This window comes from Cervus elaphus, chromosome 17, assembly GCF_910594005.1.
Source record: "Cervus elaphus chromosome 17, mCerEla1.1, whole genome shotgun sequence".
In the NCBI taxonomy this organism is placed as follows: Eukaryota; Metazoa; Chordata; class Mammalia; order Artiodactyla; family Cervidae; genus Cervus; species Cervus elaphus.
In genome coordinates this window covers 58,083,564-58,099,801 of record NC_057831.1, presented here as the reverse complement: position 1 = coordinate 58,099,801, position 16,238 = coordinate 58,083,564, and the positions used below count along the sequence as shown (strand labels likewise).

Below are 16,238 nucleotides of genomic sequence, written 5' to 3'. Positions count from 1 at the left end.
ACACTTAATGAGGACTTCCCTGGCAGTACAGTGGCTAAGGTTCTATGCTCCCAATGCAGAGGGCATGGTTTCAATCCCTAGTCAGGGAACTTGTATCCTGCACACTGTGGGCATGGCCAAAAATAATAATAATAAAATACACTGAATACATCAAAAAACACATTGAATACACTGAGTTGAAATTGGCAGGAGCTGTAGTCATGGGTTTGCAATAATTAAGATGGTTGTAGAAGGTGAAGTACACTAATTACTTAAATATATATTGGTATTTGTTACAGATTTTCCTATTCTACCTCAAAGAAAGATGTATAATCCTTACATTATGCTAGACCAAGAGAAGCCTGACTCAATATCACAATTTCACAAATTTCACAATTTGTTAAGCCAATTGTACATAGTCTTTCTCTGGAGGGTTGAAGATGGTGCAGTTCCCCTCCCCATCCTGTATCTCCCCTCCTCTCTTAACATGACATGACAGTATGGTTTTATCACTATCAACAGAGTTGACTAGTTCAAACAGATGAATTTGGGGTAAATCTCCATACCCTGCCTAACTCCCTATCACCGTCCAAGTGGACAGTACATTAACAAAGGCATGAGCTTTCAGCCGAAAACACCTACTTCCCCAAATTGCAAGTCAGGTACCCATTAACAGAAGATGGCCAACTGAGCTTCTGTGGTCTAGAGGCTACACAGGCAAAGTATTATCTCCAAAATCATCAGGGCCCTAACAGATGTTCGGCTTCAGATAGGAAAACCAACATTTCCCACTCCGAAGTGATCACGTTACACACAAGCTAATAATGCCTTTCACCTCTAAAAGTAGCCTGGCTGGGTATCCGGTACTCACTGAGGACCACTCGCTACACTCTGGAGTTGGCTAGATCGGTATTTACAAGCTGCCTGCATTTCTTGTGCCAAGTAGGTACCACATGACAGTCAGTAAGACATTAAAGTACAATCTTAGAGACGGTTTTCCTGAATGGCTACTGATCTTGGCCTCACATAAGAGAATTTAGAATTAAGGACTTCGAACATTGGTCATAAATAATCTGACAAGAACCAGCTCTAGCCCCACATGTTTACCCAGCTTAAGGATCCAGTGCTATAAAAATATACGTGTACCTGCCCTCTTGTCTTCTTTTTACTATCAATTTTTCTCTTTAGCAGCCAAGTCCAACATCAGCAATGACCAGGACTTTCGCAACTTCTGCAAGGCCTCCTCTGTTGCGTTGACAGTCTCTGAGGCAGGATTTCTTAATATGAGGCCTCTGGACCACTGATCTTCCATGGATGCACTCTGAATGTTAGTTGCTCCGTTGTGTCCGACTCTGTGCAACCCCATGGACTATAGCCCGCCAGGCTTCTCCGTCCATGGAATTCTCCAGACAAGAATACTAGCGTGGGTTGCCATTCCCTTCTACAGGAGATCTTCCTGACCCAGGGATCAAACCGGGCTCTCCTACATTGCAGGCGGATTCTTTACCATCTGAGTCACCAGGAATGCACTCTAGAGGATATCCCTAAATCTCCTAAAAGTGCATGACAAATATGCAGTTTCTATACATGGGCTTTTTTCTCAGGGATATGGTCTTTGGTTCTCATCAGATTCTCAAAGGAATTAATGAACGTCCTGAGAGACTAATGCCCCGATGATAGGGAATGTGAATTTTTTTTTTAATTGAAGAATTTTCAGCATAAAGTAGAAAAAAAACAAAATATTAAAGATGATTTGAGAGCTTATTACTGTCACTAAAGTTTTAAAGCCAGGTGAAATCAATAATCTCAGTACCAATGGCTTCTGCTACTGCCATGTCATTTACTTTAAGATGTTTATTTTGTGATACATACATTGTTATTATGGCACATGTCTGATGTTATTACTTTGAGGGCTATAACTCTCTATATAAAATACTACATTTCCTCAAACATCAGGCTTTCTTCACTTCTTTAGTGTGATATTATTGTACACTACAGCTCAAACATTTTCTAAACCCAGCAGTGTGTATTCTCCAGGTTTATGCTTGATGATCACTCCCCAATGATTTGAAATAGAATATTCACGGATCTTCGGCTCTCCGTTTGACCATTTTTCTCTGTGCTTCCTTCTTGTAGTTCGCCTGTTCACAGTTACTTTCAGTTGATCCAAATGCCTATAGGAGGGAATTTTATGGCATCATCTACATTCCCCTTTAAGGAGTATCACGAGTGTGGTCTCCTGTCTTTAGCTTGTTTCTATAGATTCAACACAATAGCTTGTCCCTTTGGGGCTTTTTCTCTGTTGTCACACCTCTTTTTGATCCTAAGCCTTAAGGTATTAGTAGGCTTGCTCCCAAACACACACACACATACATACACATTCTCTAAGCCAACCCAAACTATCACCTTTAATCCATTAGCATTTCTCAAAGTATGATCTGTGCGGACCATTTGTTTCAGAATCTTTACGAGGCCAGAGGACTAGTTAAAAATATTCCCGCCAACCTCCAGACCAACTGGATCAGAATCCATGGAGGTAAAAGCTGCTTTTGTTAATACATCCCCCCATCCATCCAGCTGAGATTAGAGAACCCATGATTTACAAGAATCATTTTCTTCCTGATTTGAGCCCTGTTGTTTTGAGATCTAAATGGAACTACTTTCATATTCATCTGACTCCCCTCTGAGATCAGCATCTCTTTGTCTCTTCCTAAGAAATCTTCTTCCCTCTCTCCTGCCTTTGACAGTAGCTTTTCTCTGGGCCCTTCCTCAATCTCCGCAGGCAGCCAGTGGCTTCTTTCTTCCAGAGCTGCCTTAAGGAAACCTCCTTAGCATCCACCACTTCAGACTGCCTGGATCCTAACACCGTTTACAATACCTCACCTGGGGTTCACAGTGCATATTTGCATGTCAAAAGCAAGCCCCATCTGGCCCACAAAACTCCCCTTAGCCTTGCCCTTAAATATTAAGACTACTTAAAACTGCTTATTTACAGTCTTTCTCCGCATTTTTAAGGCACACACCATTCCTACAATACATGAACTAAAAACAAAATTCTAGTATCTCACCATTCTAACACAAATGCTGTATTTTTTTTAAATTCACATTTCATCCTCATTCATAACAAAACCAGAATGTGACATGAAAACTGTAATCCAGATTTTCTAATTTAACACCATATCAAATATATTTTCATAACTATTGTTAATGATGACCTTTAAGACTATAAAATATTGCAGAGATATTAGTGCTGCCAGATTATTTTTGGTTATTATTTAGGTTATTTTCAGATCATTCTGTCATAATAACAATACAGTGTCATAATAATAATACATAATGAACAATACAGTTCATGCATGTTACTTTTTTCCTTCTTTGAATTATTTATCTAGAATAAATTCCCAGAGGTAGAGTTAATGGATCAAAGTGTATGAACATTTGGATAGCTCTTGCCACATATTGCCAAGTTGCCATGGTTGTATTTTATACATTTCCTCAGCAATATGCTGGTAAATGTTTATTTAATAGATGTTTCTCAAAGGAAAAGAAAAAAAGGTGGAGAGTTTGATTTATAGCATTCGCCAATTTTATGGTGTAAATACACCTATCGGGTCCAGTTTCAAGTTATGAACATGATATCACTGAATACAGATGTTTCATATCATCATTATATGATATATTGATATAATATATATATCACATCATTATGATATTTCTATCACACAGATAAATTGGGGATGATAACTTCAAAAGCACAGATAACAAAAATATTGTAAATAATCAGGAGTAATAAGTTTTGAGTATTACATTTATTTTTAATATAATTTATTGAACTGGGATTTATAGAATTAAATTTTTTAATAGTGACTGTGTTTAACAACTGGTTTGCAAGTTTTCTGGAATAACACAATCAGTCCTTGCAAGCAAGTACAGGCTCCCACACATTCCTACCTATATCTCACTAGAAATTTTGCAAAAGCACGTCTTTTTTTTATGGAAGCCATTGAAAATTCACCTGATTCCATCTGTGCCACAAGCAATAGCCATGCTTTTAAGTTAGCAAATTATGATAATGCATAATGAATAAAACATAATCCAAAAAAAAGAGAAAAGAACAGGAGGTCTATGTGAGTAAATTCATTCTGCCCCCTCTCCCCCAATTTGGGTAATACTCTCTTCATCCATTCATTTTACTGGTGTTTTTCCATGGGTCACTTATTAAAAAGCACTTAATCATTTATTTCCTCGAACAATGACTGGATGACTATATGTAGTTCTCATGTCACATATTATGAGAACCATATTGATGTTACCTAACCACTGTCTTCGTTGGTTTTCTTTTCTACGAAATGGGGAAGAGGTCACTACTGACTTCAGTTTCACAAGAAATTAATGTAGTGATTAGAAGACTTCAACTTATGCTCAAAGAAGCAATCGAGCATTCCGTAATGCTCTGAAATTTTCTTCCAAAAGTAATTCATTAGTATTGTGTCTTACTGGAACAGAGAAGTGGGACAGTGATTTGGCACCATCTCATGTGAAAGCAAATTCCTGTCTCTGGGCTTTCCGTGAGTGACACAGAATAGCCTCTACAGGTCTGTAACACTTCAGGATTTTTCAAGTAGCACCCTACATTTGCAAGTTAACATGTAAATATGGTTGACAAAAACTCTAAGCGTACATACTTGACCAAATCATCCCACTTTCAGAAATCTTCCTAAGAAATAAATTCAAAACAAAGTAAAATGCTTTTATGTGATATTAACAAGGGCTTCCCTGGTGGTTCAGATGGTAAAGAATTTGCCTGCAATGCAGGAGACCTGGGTTCAATCCCTGGGTCAAGAAGATCCTCTGGAGAAGAGAATGGCTACCCACTCTAGTATTCTTGCCTGGAGAATTTCAAGGACAGAGAAGCATGGCAGGCTATATAGTCCATGGGGGTCACAAAGAGTCGGACATGACTAAATGGCTAACACACACGCACATTATTCGCAATAGAGGGAAGATGGTTTTACCTCTTTTCAGCTCTTAATCAACTTACCATCTCGGTGCTGGGGCCCTGGTAGGAGGGTTTTGGATCAATGGCTCCCAAATGCTCACCTACAGAACAACTGTCTCTAAGTCACTTGAGTGGGGAAAAAAAAATGTGTATTTTTATCACACAGATTCCTGGACCCCACTCCAGGACTGGGGTGTGGTACAAGAGAATCACTGTTTTTGAAAATCTTCTCAAAGGGTTTTGATGTCCAGCCAACTTGAGGAACTATGATTCCATGCCAGAACCAGACAAATCAAATCGTCTCTGAACAAGGGTCCAAATCTGGGAACAGTATGATGACTTTTTCTACACGAGGCATCAAGAAGTTGCTTAGGGCATTCAAGCAGCTGTTGGAGTCAAATGATTGAAAAGCCTCAGAGGAGGAGCGTTAATCCTGGCACCTTCCACGTCCCTCTGTTCATCCTTTCCGCCTCTGACCCCCAGCCCTCACTGCCCAGCCCAGCACTCGATACTGTGGGGCTGATTTATAGCACGCTCCACTTTGGCATCCATCCGGACTTGTGTCCCCCCCTTTACACACACAAAGCCCCCAAAGTTCCTCCCTTAGAATATGGTGGAGCTCTGTTAAAAAAATAATAATATGATAAAACCAAAGTAATCTACATGTGCAGTTGAGAATCTCCTGCATAATGAGCATACTGGCCATATACACATTTTTAAAGGGCGTTCACCAAAGCCAAAAGAATCTCTGATCTGGAGAGCAGAATGGGAAAGCAGGACGCTTTTTAATCTTGGCTTTTGTCCAGATCCAAGCATCCAGAATTTAAAATAAGCACTATGGGCATTCATTGTCAAAATGGTCCTGATTCCTAAATAGAAATGGATTTTTAGCAGTGCCTTCTCAGCACTAAAATTAAAATATATCATAAAATACATAATTTCACTTAAACAGCCCAAGGAAGTTACCCATTTATCTCTAATTCCAAGTACTCTTTATAGAGTATGCTTGGAATGCTTTCCCACTGAAAGCATTCAGTGAGCATGAACCATAGATGCCCACAAATAGTTCAGCAGTCGCTCAGAGAGTTGTCTTATAAGTCTGAGAATTTGCTAGGGAAAGGCTTAAAAAATCTATTTCTAATCTTGTTTCCCTTTTCTCATGTACATTACCACTATAATACATCTAACCCTGTGACGAGTCTATTCTTGGTGCTCAAAAAAAATGTTAAATCTCAGCCTCTACCTATCACTCGCACTTCCCTCTGAAAGGAATACTGGCATTAAAAAAGTAACGTTACAGATATGTTGTTCCTAAGCCAGGGACCATGCCATCTTCATTCTAGCGTCCCCATTCTTGCTAAGAATTGTAATAGTTACATTTACTGAGAGTTTATTTTATCCCAGGCACTAGGCTAAATGCTTTACATGTTTTTATCTCTTTTATCCCTACAACCACCCTCTGAAGTAGATGTTTTAATTTATTGTTAGAGCTACTTTACATATTTTTTTTTTAACGAGGATTAAAGAAGTTAAGTAATGTGTCTGAGGTTCTCATAGGTGAGAAGCAACAGCACCAGGATTTGACACAAGGCAAAGTCTGGGTTTATATTCTGGAAGCTGCTTTCATTATTATGTGGATGCAGATATTTCATAGTCCAGGGAAAAAAAGTATTCGGAATCATTAGGGAAAGAACAGCAGCATATCCACAACATATCATTCAGACACACAAAGAAAGTAACAGATAGTTCATGGGATCTGGGGTCTGACTGTTGAAGAATGGAGACTTGCTTATAATTAGTCAACCAGCTTGTCTGCCCAAGAGGAAGTCTACTTCAGTTACCAAATGACTGAAGGGTCTCCTTAGCAGGTAGTAACCAAAAATGGTGGTCTTATAGGTACCGTAAGCCACACAAACCTTTCTCTGCATTAACAATGTACAAGGGGAAACAGCAGAGGGAGGGCAAGTAGAGAATCACGGATGCAGGAGATACACGAGGAAGCCCGGAGCACGAAGAAGCGAGGGTCCCGAGGCAACCTCGCACGTGGAATTGAGAGAGCTGTGAGTGCTGAGAAAGAAGTGCCCAAAGGCCTAAGGATACCAGGCAGCCGCTGAATGGAGTAGACTCTTCTCCTCAGCAGCCTTGCCTCTCTAGGTCTTCCATAACCCATCTACACCTTAATGTTCCAACCTTATTTCCTGCCAAAGTGTAAAACAAGCTTTCATCTTTTCTCAGGTCAGTTTCCTTAAGTGGGATGGCCATCTTCTAATCAGTCTCACTTTTGCGCCTTTGCCCACACAATTTTCCGCTTTCCAGCTGCTCAAATCTCTCATCTTTCCAAGGCCCGTGTCTTTCAGACCACTCCAGCTTTCCCTCAGAATCCTGTAACTCTTACAGCCTGTGGTCATTCCATCCATCCCGTAATTCCCATCTTGCACTGCTTCCCGGATGTTAGTTCTTATCACATCTACTAGATCCTTCAAAATACAGAATTCTTTACATTTCTCTTACATCCTTCACAACGCCAGTTTAGAATCAACAAGTGATAATCAACTACTTGCTGCTTTCTTGAATATTTCAATATTAGCTTTAATTTAGTAAAGAACCCCAAACCAGTGATTTCTCTAACTTTGTTTAGTTACAACCCAGGCTACCAAGTGGTACCTCACAGCGTATCTCCAAATCAGACCACTTCAAAAAACTAAATTTTATTTCATTTAAAAATATGTACTTACACATCAAATATCACTTTTAGAAAAAAAAGGACTTTAGCATTAGGAATAGGTGAAACCAACAAGCTAGGAATTTCAGATATGAATCTACATCATTTGGATTTGGGTTCTGTTTCTTTTCTGAATTAGACAATTTTTAAACTTATATTTGCACAGTTTAGAGGATCTTTGGATTTACTTCATCAAACATAGGATGATATTTAAACTACCAAAATGTTTGAGCTCAATCATAGCCAATTATAAGCATACGAATTCTCTAGGAGGCTATCTGGAAAACCGAAAAGCCAACTATTATAATGTTTAATGTTTCAGAAACTAAATGCATCCTGTTAGACTTGGGCAGGCATGGGGAGTAGTTGGATATCAGACTAACTCCCTTTGTCTGAGTAACACGGTTCTATACTTCACAACAGGTTGAACAGAGTAATCACTATGTTGAATCTATAGTAAAAGCTAAATAAAATCAGAAAGATTTTTGACAGTGAAGAAATATTTTTAAAGAAGTCAAAGTCTTACCTGTTGTAGAAGGCCGAAGAAATCTCTTGACACTAAAATGACTGCCTCCGGAAGTCAAATTTGTTCAGTGCAGGTAAGTAAAAACAAAAGCAGCCCAAGTCATTTCACTGCTATGAATTCCTTCTAGGATCTATCTTTCCTTCCTCCCCAAGAGTGTAACATTCTCGCATTGGAAGATCTAAAGTTTTGAGAGCTGGGCTGGTGGAGAATCAAACCCAAGATGACTGGGTTTGGTGTGAGCGGTGACTGAGGCCGAAGGAACGATCCGAATGTGACAAAAGAGATTAGCAAGTTCCTGTGCATAAGTCAGTTTCCTGTAGCTGGCTTCTCCGAAGAGAGGGTTTCATTTGTGTGGGTTTAGTGATGTGTGTGTGTGTGTGTGTGCACGTGTGTTTTCCTCCATGACAATATGAAAACTTCCCCCGATGAGACACAGAATAAGACCTTTGCTGCATGGCAGATTTGTGTTGAATTTATCACTTCTCAGGGGACCATTTCCCTCTCCCCTTCCCCCCATTTCCCACCAGCAAACCACCTACTGAAAATTGTGGAAAGGAAAAGTGAAACACCAAGATGAATCCTTAAGGAAGTGAAACAAACCAAGGGGGGGGAAAAAAGGCCACAGGGCCACTCCACAGACTGGTCTTGGTTAACTGAAGCTTAGGAAAAAGCACCTTAGATCTTCACGTCAACTTGGTGAACATACTGACTATGGAGGGAAAGCGGTAGGTGGGTGATTCACTTTGTTTTATTAATAACTACCAAACAGCAATCTGGAAAGGACAGACTCAGCCCTAGCGAGAGCTCAGACAGCCCCGCCACACATTTACCCTTGGATGGACCCACACCTGTGTTATGAGATACGTGTTATGAGAGTTGTTTTCAGACTCCTCGGAGTTTCATTACTTGCCTCCGAACCCAAATTTACACGGTCTGTCCTCCAGTGCAGTCCAGGTGTAGAGACGATCTGCACATACTTAGATTGTGACTGAGTTGCCTATACCAACACATTAAACTTTCATGATGTGGTCACAGTCTCCCCCCTACCCCCGCCTCAAATCCCTAACTAATCATAAATGCTACCTCCCAGGGTGAAGTCTTGGTCAAAATTCCTGCATGCCAAAAGGATAAAATCAACTCCACTCAAGTTAACAGGCATTTATAGAGCCCCTACTGTGTGCAAAGTCCAGTGCTAGGGTAAGGGAGGGTACACCAAGATGGAATCTCTCACTCATAATGGTCAAAGTCAAGTGAAGGGGAAAGATGCGGACACAAAGAAAATGCCATGAGTCAGGATCTATTTACACATCTCACTCCAGGGACTTCCTGGGCTGTCCAGTGGTTAGGACTCCACATTTCCACACAGGTTCAATCACTGGTTAGGGAACTAAGATCCCAAATGCCTCAAGGCATGGCCAAAAGAAAAAAAAAAAAACTCACTCAAAAAATCCTGGGACACCAGAGTCAGTTGAAAGGAAAATGTGTACAACCTTTTAGCCAGTTAGGATAGCTACTGAATGTGAACATGGATTCTTTCACAATATTCCAGGGAGCCTCAGCTGACTTTCAGAGAGCCACTCAGATCTGCATGCATCATCTGAGGGCCACCCTCATGCCCTCAGCGTTGCAGATTCAGAATTCTGTTATGTGCCTGATACCCTGACCTGAAGAGAAACACAAAGGCTGAGACAGACATATTCCCTGTGCTCTCAGCACCTACATCCTAGTCAGAGGAGACGGAAATACTCATACAAATACAATCATGACAGACTGTAATAACCATTGCGAAGGAATCAGAAAAGAAGTTGAACTAGAGAGCAAGACCACCCCAGGAGTGGTGGTCAAGGAGGGCCTCTTTGTGTATCTGACAATCAGAGTCAGTCTGAAGTTGTAGATCTCACCCCTGACTGAGAAGCTTTTGAAAAATACCAGTACCTAGCGAATTCCCTGGCAGTTCAGTGGTCAGGCCTTGGCATTCCCACTGCAGAGGGGCATGGGTTCAATCCCTGCTCGGGGAACTAAGAACTCTAATGCGGTACCAACGGGCAAAAAAATACATATGCATATCAGTACCTAGGCCCCATCGCCAGAGACTCCAGTTTGATTTGTCTGATTTGGGGCTCGGGCATCAATATAAACTCCCCCCATTATTTTAATGTGAAGTTACCTCTCTATTGCTGAAAAAGAGGAGGAGAGTAGGGAGTAGTACTACTTTCTAGTACTTAGTACTCTACTAAGGGGAGTAGAAGGAAAGACATTTCAAGCAGAGGCAATAATATGTGTAAAGGCCCTGAGATGGGAAAATGCTTGGCATGTTCAAGGAAGTAAAAGAGGATTGATGTGTGTGGTGTGTAATGATGACAGGAGTTAAGTGGTGAAAAATGAGCATTCTCAGAGATGCTCATACAGCTCCATAGGAGACTCATTAATCCCTGAAACTAGGCATCAGTTTTTAAGCTGCAGTAAGAACTCAGTCTGGGAGGTGAGATCCTTGAGCCCTCTGATAAGCACATATCTCCTTTTAGAAAAATTTCCCAGAAAAGTCATATCACCATCACAATGTCACTAGGTAAGCAGAACATATGGCTGGTGGGTACTTTATTTACCTCTAGTTTGGGTCATCAAAAGATTTAGGGCAGCATATAAAAATACATACACCTTAGCAAAATAAAGCAAATTAAAAACAAGAAAGATGAAGCCAAAAGAAATGAAGACAAAAATTAAACTAAAGCCAGGGATAAGGTTGAATGAGAAAATGAAAATACCATCTCGTTCTAAGCATTTAAGCAACTGGTGTGAAGCAGTAAACACTACCACGCAGAAGACTGAGCACATTGCCCAGGATGAGGAGGGCTTCCTGGCTCTTCAGTGCTGAGACGGTGCTAAGAGAAACTTGGCACCTGCGTTCTCATAGAAGGACGTCACAACCGAAGTGAAGCACCACCCTTAGACTGAACACAGCCGGCCCCAAGCTGGGGAGATGTCTCCCCACATTTTTCCTCAGTGTAAAATCAGTTGATTTCATCTCGTGGAAAAGTTGACTAAAAGCAATCCCAGGGGCACATCAGAGAGGGTCCTGCTTCGATATGCCAGTTTAATGCAGAGATGGAACTAGACTTCAGAAATGCTTCTGCAAATTCAGGATAAAATCGTTTTCTCATCTGACCTTCTAAAACACTGAAGGCAGCAAGGAGCTGAAAATCGGTAGTACCTCCAGGAAGAGATCCAGTGGTTTTCCCAATGCCCCAGCGCCCCTTGAAAAAGCAGAGGCATGTCCTTGAGCAAGGACAGCTGCCTCCAGGGGTAGCCCCGCTTCACCTCCAGGAGAAGGCAAGACTTTGCCCTTTGGGAGACAAAGCAAAAGGCACCACAGTGTGGTTTTAAGTTCAGGGCGTTGGGCCTTGCGCATTTCCTTCACAAAAGAACACACACGCTCCAGGGCAGGGGAATCGGGGTGTGTCCGAAGGCCAGAGCTCCCACCTGCTCTGGCCGGTGCTGGGAGGGGTACTGCCAGCTGGCTGTGAGATGTTCCTTTCCTTCTTGGCTCCCCGGCTCCCCCCACTGCCTCTTCTGATGGCCTTGCTCTCTCTGCTCAAGTAATTGTAGTTTTAGATGTTCTCATAGGGTCAGGCTTTGTGCAGCCTCTTGCTCCTGACAGCAGGAAACGGTTTTTCCTCTTGCCTCTTACATATCTTTAGTTTTCACTAAACATATTTTTATACATATAACAATATATAGAACTCTTCACTTAGATATTTTAATGTCAGAGGAGATTTTCTGAAGGGGAGTGGGAGAAGGTTGGGAGACAGCTATCTAACTTTCTCCCTTTTCTGGAAATCTTTCTTTCTCTCTCTCTCACTCTAGCTTGCTCTCTCTCGTTCTTTTAACAGACAGGCGTGGTAGTGAGGGGAGGAAGCAAATAACCTAAGATCCATGTACACGCCACATGCTTGCACACACACACACACCCCTGTGGGTATGTAAGCTCTGAGGCTGTATAGGGCCTCAGAACAGAGATGAGGCCCAGCCTTGGGACAGAGATGAGGGGAAACCCCGGGGAATTCAGAGTGGTGGGAAGGAAGGAGCTTCTGGGTGTGGAGTTCCCAGTAGGATCTGGCCTCTCCTAAGTCATATTCGGGAAGCTTCCATGACAAGCGCTCACCACAATGTGAGTTGGACTAGCGCTCCCCCGTAAGTTCCCACAGCACCTTCTGTTAACTGCCGGGCACGCACCAAACAGCCCTGTCACCTCCAAACAGCCCTGTCACCTCCAAACAGTCCTGTCACCTCCTTGAGGCCCAGGGCCTGGCCTTGCTCGCTGGTGCATCTCAGGCACCTCACAGTCAGCCACTGACAACCATTTGCTGATCCACGGACTGATTCTCTCATCTGATCTTCACAGCAGTCTTACATAGTAGGCCTATTTTAATATATTTTTTACAGCCAAGAAGACCTCAGCGGGCTAAGCAATTTGCATGAAAGTACATGACCACAAAAGCGGAAGAAGACCCCCGCCCAACCCATCCATCCGTTGTGGCTCTTCACCCTGCCTCCCAAGGGGGAAAGCGGGGCTGGGGAAGCAGCCTCAGCCCTGAGCCACAGGTCCATTTTCTGTTTTCTGAGCACCCTTCCCCTGAGAGTCTCTGCCAAACACAGTTGGCTAAAGGTCAAGACTTGCTTTCTCAAAAACATCTTCATTGGAAATGTCCTGGGCTTTCTTGGTGGTCCCGTGCTTAAGAGTCCCCTGAGTCCTTGCCCAAGAAGATTCCACATGCCATGAGGCAACAAAGTCACTGAGCCACAACTATTGAGCGTGTGCCCGAGGGCCCAGGAACCGCAAACTTCTGACACCTGAGCACTCTAGAGCTTGTATTCAGCAACAAAGGAAGCCACCGCAAGGAGAAGCCCGCGCACCGCAACTGGAGAGGAGCCCCGACTCTGCAACTAGAGAAAGCCCGCACACAGCAGTGAAGACTGACTGCAGCCAAAAGCTAATTATTTTAAAAAAGAGATGTCCTCTGATATGGCAGACCAATGGCTTATTTTCTCTTTAACAGTCTCCTAGAATGAGTCTTTTATTGAGGGTTTTAAAATAATATAACAACTGAGTACTCTGAACTCACAGATAAGTAATATTTTTGTCCATTGCAAAGGTCTCTGCCTTTTATACCAGAGAGAACTCTTCATGGCAGTGTTAATTGTCATGAATAGTAAACCTTGGAAACTGTGATATCAATCATTTACTAAACTATTTTTAACCCTGAGTCATAAGATGCCTCCCCCTTCTTCTTACTGTTAGTGAAATGATTTAGATTTAGTGAGTAGCTTTTAATGTTTACACAGACCTTCATTCACAATATGCCACCCAATAAAATAAAATATTTCAATGGGTTCTGAAGATGTACCAAAACTTTGACTGTTTTGAGTTTCAAACCTAGGGCATTAGACAGACTGTAATTATTATTACCCAGCTCCCCACTATGTGATAAGCAACTGTATTAAACCAAAACATGCATTCCTTCTGATTGAGAAATTTCATGATGGGGATTGTAAAATGTTAGCTCTATAGAAGAGAAAAAGGTTAACTAGTATGTGTCACTTTCAGTGTAAAAATACATTCATATAAAATACCCATTAAATTCCAAATATTAAAATATCCTAGAAATGCTTCAGGCTAGAAATCACATGAATCATTACTGCCTTATGCACTTTGAATCATTATAAACATCAGCCTCCCTAACCAGATAAGAGTATCATTTCAAACATCTTTTAGCTTCCCTCTTTTAGCCATAGCTATAAAAAAACCATTTCCCTTGCTGTGATTCTCATCATCTATCTTCTCTTTAACTGTTTTACTGTAACATAATGTATTGCTTTTTGTTTCAGTGAATGTCAGGTTCTCAGGATTCTCAACTGCCATTTTAACCCTGGTTTGTTTGCTGTGTATAACTGTATTTATTGAGCGAAAATTTACATCCTGGTTCTTTTTATTGCAGAGCCATAATTCATAACAATGCAGGGTCTTGTTGCAAAAGATGATAGCATTCAAAGTAATCATTCGAGCTGTGGTGTAACTTCTTCTTTTTTTTTTTTAAGTGTCAGAACAGAGTTAATATCATCTAATGCCCGTTACCCTTCAAAGTCATCCCTGGTTAGTTGATGCACTTTTGCAACCCTGCTGACATCAAGCAAGGCACTTTTAGGACCTTTTTAGAACTTTTAGAGACAGCTTAATAAACTATAAGAGAAAACCAGTAGTATTACATTCTATTCACAACTTGCCTTTGACTCAAGTTATAATCTAGTTTGTTCACCTACCTTATTCACTGGATACAGGTCCAAAGCAAAATCAAATCCAACCAAACAGGACAAAGATGGGCTATCATTGAAGAAATGTGAAAGAATGTGCCTCAGACTTTGAGAGCAAATCCTGGAGAGGAGTTTGCAAAGTAATATGAGCAAGAGAAGCGTCTTTGGGTCAAATGCATGAACTCCCAGGGGAGTTCCTCTTCGGATGTAGAATATCTGATTCATTAAAAAAAAAAGAAAAACACTATCATTGCTTCTTCTTGCATTCATATTTAACTCGTCGTCTTGATAGGGATCTTCAGTTTGGGCAGAGACATCACAGGGTAACTGCATCTCCGCACACCTGCTGAGTGGGGGTTGCAGACGTTTCAGTTAAAAGGCAGGGCCATGACTACTAACTTGCCATCTTTTCAAAATAACAGATCTCCTGCACAGTTCTAGAGGGATCAGGTTAAAACCTGTACTCAAAACAGTCTGAAACCCTGGAGAGCTATAAATTTAGATTCAGATAAAGTAAGATTCAAATCTCAGCCCCACTTATGAGCAAGGAGGAGGCCCTGATCTTCCCAACTGAGAAATAGGCATAATTACACCTCCCTGGGAAAGATTTTGCAAAATGGCTGTAGAGTCGTTGGAATATAGTAGACACTCAGTACGTGGTGTCTATTCATAATCCATCCTGTTTTGGACTTTGGCCTTCTGGAGTTTTTTCCCTCAGTTCCTACTCCCTGTTTAAATGACAACTGTTGACTTTCAGAATTTGAGAAGCTTTGCCAATGCCAGATTCTGGTTGAATAAAGTTGTACAAGCTTATACATCACGCACAGGATTCTAAGTCCTATGTTGTTTGTCTCAACAGTTTTAAAGGGTCTAGAAAATTTTAAAACAAGTTGTTACTGGTAATTTATTCCTTTTGCACAATTTGAACGATCACAGAATCTTCAGAAACATCTTCTGAAGTTGTCCGCTCACCACCCTACAAACATCTTAAGATAAATGAGAATTTATTCTTTCCTTTCTCATTCAACACTCATTGAACCCTTGCTGTAATATTTATTGAGCTCTGTGTTAGGCACCAGGGAGACAGCCGTGAACAATAACAACCACAAAAATAAAACAGCCTGCTCTCATATGTTTATATCTACTGGAGAGAAAAGTGATGAACGAGATAATTCAGTAATATAAGATGTTACAGAGTGCTAATTACAAAAAAAGGAAAGTAAAGCAGGGGAGAAGGACAGGAAGCTTGGGTGGGATGCATATTTAAACAGGATGGCTTAAGAAAACCCTGGGTGCGAAGATGAGGGAAGTAAAGTCTTTCAAGGTCCAATAGCGACTTTAATGGGTAGTGGTCCTTAACATCAGCATACATCCCTAGATTTGATGATCATTGGCCTTCTCAGTGATGCAAGATCTGCTTCCTCTTCTACTCAAACTTGGGAGAGAGGAGCCAAGCACCCAGCTCAGGGGGCAGCTCCGCTTCCTCCCTTGACTGAAAGGGAAACTTGTGCATGCTCACCTGTCAGCCCCAGGCCTTCACTGAACCGCTCACTTCTCCTCCTTTCCTAGTTCTTTCTGACTCTCTCTTCTCTGAAACTTTGTAAGTCATTTGCATGATGGACTGCTAATAACTCCAAAGATACATGACCAGAACTAAGTACCTAGTGGAAGATTCCAGAGTAGTAAGAGTTTTTTCAGACACA

At 41.4% G+C, this 16,238-nt stretch overlaps 1 protein-coding gene across 2 annotated transcripts in view; it reads right to left on the bottom strand.

Annotated features, from left to right (window-relative positions):
* Positions 1–14,859, bottom strand: part of RHOH (ras homolog family member H) — a 50,591-nt gene extending 35,732 nt beyond the window's left edge. Inside the window, exon 1 of one of the 2 annotated variants that reach the window (XM_043871340.1) lies at positions 14,545–14,859. The gene's annotated coding sequence lies outside the window, so the exon portion shown is untranslated. Of the gene's footprint in view, positions 1–8,226; positions 8,599–14,544 lie in introns of those variants that run through there. The other variant, XM_043871339.1, reaches the window with a different exon arrangement.
* Positions 14,860–16,238: the final 1,379 nt, after the last annotated feature.